Source organism: Lathyrus oleraceus, chromosome 3, assembly GCF_024323335.1.
Source record: "Lathyrus oleraceus cultivar Zhongwan6 chromosome 3, CAAS_Psat_ZW6_1.0, whole genome shotgun sequence".
In the NCBI taxonomy this organism is placed as follows: Eukaryota; Viridiplantae; Streptophyta; class Magnoliopsida; order Fabales; family Fabaceae; genus Lathyrus; species Lathyrus oleraceus.
This window is the reverse complement of record NC_066581.1, coordinates 162949575-162955574: the sequence shown is the minus strand read 5'-3', so window position 1 is coordinate 162955574 and position 6000 is coordinate 162949575.

The following is a 6000-nucleotide window of genomic DNA, read 5'->3' as shown; positions in this document are numbered from 1 at the left end:
CCACTTTGTACTTGAATTTTGTTGGAATTTTTTCAGGAGAAATAATCAACATCCCAACGCCCGTTCCGTTTTTATGACTGGAACCGTCGAAGTACAGTTTCCAAGGTTCCAGTTCGACGTATTCCACGTCTTCGCTTAAAGAGTGGTCCGCTATGAAATCCGCGACCACTTGTCCTTTCACTGCTTTTAAAGGCAGATATTTCAAAGAGTATTCTGTTAAAGCTAAAGCCCACTTTCCAATTCGATTATGTAAAATAGACTTAGATAACATATACTTTATTACGTCTAAATGGGAAGAAATATATACATCGACAGGTTTTATATAATGCTTTAGTTTGATACAAGAGAAATATACACACAGGCATAACTTTTCTATAATGCTATATCTAGTTTCGGCATCGTTCAGGACTCTACTGAGATAATAAATGGCCCTTTCGACGCCATTCTCATCTTCTTGACACAACATACTTCCTAATGTTTTGTCTGATGCCGAAATGTACAATCTCATATTTCTTTTTCTGCAAGGAGACATCAGGATTGGGGGATTAGCCAGGTACTCCTTGATTTTGTCGAAAGCCGCTTGCTGTTCTTGCCCCCATGCGAAGTCTTCTTTCTTTAGTCGAAGTAGAGGAGAGAAAGCTTGTGTCTTCCCACTGAGGTTGGAGATGAATCTTCTGAGGAAATTGATTTTCCCTAGCAGAGACTGCAACCCCTTTTTGGTTGATGGCGCTTTCGCTTCCATTATGGCCTTGGCTTTATTTTCGTTTATTTCGATCCCCTTCTTATGGACCACAAAGCCCAAGAAATCACCCGCCTGCACACCAAAAGCACATTTAAGTGGGTTCATTTTCAAACCAAACTTCCTCATCCTTTCAAAGGATTGTCGAAGATGATCTATATGATTTTCTCCTGAAACAGACTTAATCACAATGTCGTCAATATACACTTGCATGAAAGTTTCGATGAAATCATGAAAGATGGAATTCATGGCACGTTGGTAAGTCGCTCCAGCGTTCTTTAAACCAAAATGCATTACTACCCATTCGTACGTTCCTATGGCTCCAGGACAACGGAAAGCCGTTTTAGGAACGTCTTCTTCAGCGATAAAAATTTGGTTATAGCCAGAGTATCCGTCTAGCATACTTAAGTACTCATGGCCGGCTGCAGAATCTATGAGCATTTCTGCCACTGGCATAGGATATTCATCTTTTGGGGTAGCCGAGTTTAAGTCTCGGAAATCAATACATACCCTAAGTTTGCCATTTTTCTTAATTACTGGAACAATATTTGCAATCCATTCGACATACCTGGTTGTGCGGATGAACTTGCATCTTAGAAGTCTTTCGACCTCTTCTTTTATTTTCGACAGGATTTCTGGTGCGAAGCGTCTCGGAGTCTGCTTTACTGGCTTCTTCCCTTCCATTATTGGCAACTGCATTTCGACCAGACTTCTGTCAAGACCAGGCATTTCGTCATAATCCCATGCGAAGCAATCTTTGAATTCTTTCAGCAACTGGACTATTTCGACTTTGAACTGGGGGTCCATTTTTGCGCTTATGTACGTTGGTCTATATTCTGCCCCCACTCCTAAGTTTATCTCTTCTAAAGGGTCCTGCGCCACCATCTTCTCGTTTGTTGACACTGGATCTTTTTCGAACCCCAGAGGTTCGTCGTCGTAAATGGCGTCAAGCTTTTGGTATTGCCATTCGCCCATTTGGTTGGTGACGTGATCTTCCGCAACGTCTTCTTGAGGACATTGTTTGTTGGAATTCTCTTGGTTGGCTTCGACAGCCATATTTTTTACCTCAGCCTCAAGGGCCTCTTTTAGTTTGTTTTCGGCCATGTAAGCCGTAATCTTTTCGATCGCTGATTGTTCACTCGTCATCGTCAAATTCACTACCCCATCCCGTCGGCGCTATATGAGTGGTTCCCCATATGTAAGTTTCGCCAATCACTTCTTTATCCCACTGGAAACCATGCGTTGGATGTAGGTACATGGAGCAATAGGCATTGTCTGTCGTCTTTAAGTCGAATTCTGCCGGGCTGCAGGGAGGTATATGAGCCAGGTTTTTGTCGAAGCTTTGGCTGTTGACAGTGTTTACCTCGGTCATGAAGTAGCTTTGGTCAGCCTCGATGTTTTCGACGATTCCATCTGGCCTCCATATGGCTATCCGCTGGTGCATTGAAGAGGGTACAGCTCCTACGCCGTGAATCCATTCCCTACCCAGCAGCAGGTTGTAGTTGGCTTTCGAAGCGATGACTATGAACATTGTAGGCCTTGTTATGGTTCCTACAGTTAAGTTCACTTGGATGACTCCCATAGTTGTCCCTATCTTCCCTTCGTAATTCGACAGCACCATGTTGTGAGGCTTCGCGTCCGAATCGTCTTTTCCAATCTTCTTCAGCATGTAGTGGGGCATCAAATTCACTGCCGCTCCCCCGTCCACCAGTATCTTATTTACGCCGACATTTTCCACCTTTCCTTTTATAAACAAAGGTTTCAAATGCGCTTTCATGGAGTCGTCTGGTCTTTCGAAAAAAGCGTTTTGCTCTTCGACGCATCCGTTGTTCATCACATAGTAGCAGACGGGCTTGTGTGCCATTGTTTCTTCCTCCATTTCGTCTCCTTCATCCTCAATTTCCATGACTCTATCATAGTCTCTAGGGAGAACAGAGACCACGTTGCAAATCACGTTGAAGGATGCCTCTGAGTCAGAGTTAAAACTGTCGGTTACTTCATCATCTTCCTGCATCTTCTCTTTCGACGCCACCGATTCGACAACTCTGCTAGGATTGATCTGGAGGGGAGTCTCTCTCCTGCTCCTTGTCTGACGATTGTTGCTAGATTCTGCTTCGTTTGGACCATTCATGTTCTTTTTCGCCATCTCTATTTCTGCCCTCTTCTGCCTTTGGAACCTCCTCCATTGGGACCTGGACATGGGATTTTTGCCTTTGTAATTCTCTGACGGGTATGGTCTTGGCTTGTGTATTTCCTTCTTGTCCTCCATCGATGCGCCTCTCCGAACCTCGAACTTTCCCCATTTCTTCTGCCCCTGGGCGTCCCTAATGGGTTGAACCCATTTGTCGTCTGTCGCTTTGTCAGATGGTTTATAGGTGTTCTGGCGTCTCTCCCCGTGCCTCCACTGGTGGTGATCACTTCTCCTTGGGTCATATCTCACTGCTCCCCAATTCTCTTTCCTTTTGGTCTTATCCACCGCTTCCAGGTTGGTTGCTGCCTTCCTGTCGAAGACTGCGCTGCAGCGTGGGCACAACATCACTTCGGTTTTCATCCTTTGGCACCTCTTGATGAATTCCATTAAGTTTTCCTCCTCTCTAGGGTACGCCAACCTTTGGTACTCTTTCTGACGACGCTCTTCGCCCTTTTCGACCTGGTCTTTCTGAGATATTTCTACCATATTTACCCCAACATTTTGTTCGTCGGCGATGCTTAATTCGTTCATCTTCCTGATGAGCCTCTCCTCTTCGCCTTCGACTCCTTTTGGTGTCTGGTCGAACTCTTTCTCTGGGCAACAGCACCAAGATATGGTCCTGGGACCATGTTTGCAACAGCATTTGTTCCAATTCCTTCTGGGGTCTTCCATTGTCCTACGCAGAATCCCACTGATCATGGGCTTCGAAGGACCGTTAGCGGCTTCCGCTTTGATTTTTGTGACCTCTTCACTGAAAGGCCCCATGGTGTTGACGCAGTTGGTGATATCACCTTTCTTTGCTTTGTTAGAATCAAGGCCTTCAGCAGCCTTGTTTTCAATCGCTGGGTCTTCAGTAACCCTCCCCTTCGTATTAGGGGCATGCTCAATTGCGTCGACTGTCTCCTCATTGTTTTCTGAAGAGGCATCTCCCCAACCGCTTGGTTGGATTGTGTTGATGTCGATCTGAGAGCTTGCCGGCGCGTTGTACTTCACAAGAAAATCATATTTCCCACTTGGCTGTCCCAAGCGGTCCCAATTCTCCTCTTGTCGAAACTCCACATTCTCGACAGCATTGTCACCGTCCTTCTTGTCGAAACCTTCAGTAGTTTCTATTCTTTTCTGGCTTGCGAGATCATCAGTAATCTCGACCATGTTGACATTTGCGTCGAAGCTTCCAGGGGCTTCCACCATTTCCAAATTGCCATCAGGAGCAACCTCGGCCTCCACCATGTTTACGACGGATGGCTCAGCGTAGTGGGCTTCGACTGCTTGCATAGGATTCGAGTCGATCTTCATCTGTTGTTTTGGTTTGTCACCAAACTTCAGCCTTCCGTCCCGGATAGCATTTTGAACGAGATCCCTGAAAAGGAAACAACGAGACGTCTTATGGCCCAGAAAATTATGGTATTTACAAAAACCTCTCTTTTTCTGTTGTTCCATAGGCGGTTCTTTAGCGCCTGGTGGTTTTATTAATTGACCATCTTTAACCAACAGATCGAAGATTTCGTCACATTTGGTAATGTCGAACGTATAAGTCCTTTTGGGGAACTTATCGTTGGTTTCGACTGGGTTTCCGTTCGACGGAGTTAGTACTTTGCACGAATAAGGTGGCCCTTGTTTTAGTTCTGCTAGGTCGATTTCTTGTTCGTCGAAGTTACTTGGTTCGTGTTCGTCGAACTCATCGTCTTGGCGAACCCCTACGTAGGCTACTCTCTCTTTTTTCTTATTTGCCCTGAATTTTTCGTCCCTTAACCTTTCGACCTGTCTCACTCTATCCGCTAATTGTGCCATATCCCTCAGATATTGAGTATCTAGTTTCTTCCTTATAGAATAGTCTAGTCCCCCTGCGGCCATTTCGACCAATTCATGTTCTGGCACTGGGGTGAAACATCTAGCCTTTAGCAATCTGAACCTATTCAAATAATCATCTATTGGTTCGGAGTGTTTTCTCTTGACACTGGCTAATTCTTTCAGACTTATTTTTGTTTGTCCCATGTAGAATTGTTCATGGAACAGCCTTTCTAATTGGGTCCACGTGTATACTGAGTTTGCAGGCAAAGATGTAAACCAAGTAAACGCGTTTTTTGTTAAGGAACTAGGGAAATATTTTATTTTCAAATTTTCGTTACGGGCTATCTCCCCTGCCTCGATCAGATAACGTGCCACATGTTCTATAGTGGACTCACTAGTGTCCCCTGAGAACTTTGTGAACTTAGGGACTTTCCACCTTGGTGGCAATTCTTCTTGCAGAATATATTCTGATAGTGGGGATGCGTAACTAGGCCTTTGTAAACCCATGTTCATCCCGTTTTGTGCCATTATCGTTTCGACCATGGCTGCCAAATTATTTTCGACAGGCGGATTATTATACCGCATCCGTTGTTGCAATACAACATCCGCGTCCTGGCCTCTCTGGATCACTATCCTTCTAGGCTCTTGTGGAATGGGGATTTCGACACGAGGCTGTTCGACTACATCCTCTCGGTTTCTGACGTTCGTTTGAGGATTGTCTAACGGTATTTGGTTTATCGTAGGTTCTTCTTGGACCACTACCGCTGGGTTATGAACCCCTTGTTCTCTGTGTCGAGTTTGAGGGACTCCAAAGAAATCAGCAATGCGCGTCATTTGCGCTGCCAACGCTTGGTTTGTTTGAGTGGTGTTCTGTATCAGTGGATTAAACACCGCTCCCATTTGTTGCGTCAACATTTGGACCATATCATGATTACTCTCGTCCATCTGCTGTCTAATCACTTGCGCCGAATTATTTGTTATCGGCGGCACGTAAAGTGGTTGTTGATTCAGTCTACTCACGTTTCCACCATATCCTGACCCTTGTAAGGGTGAAGACACGTTGGCCATCGAGTCTGAATATATTAACGGGGAGTTATGTAAATTTGCCATCACCGAAGTTGGCATTCCGAAGGGTTGTTCCCTACCAGGCGGAGGCATGGTGAAATTCGTTACAAAAGGCCTAGAAGTGTTTCCCACGGGGGGGGTGTCCCAATGGGCATTTGTTGTGCCCTGAAGGACGAACTAGGCGCGTTTTGTGACATCGAAACCGCTGGTATCG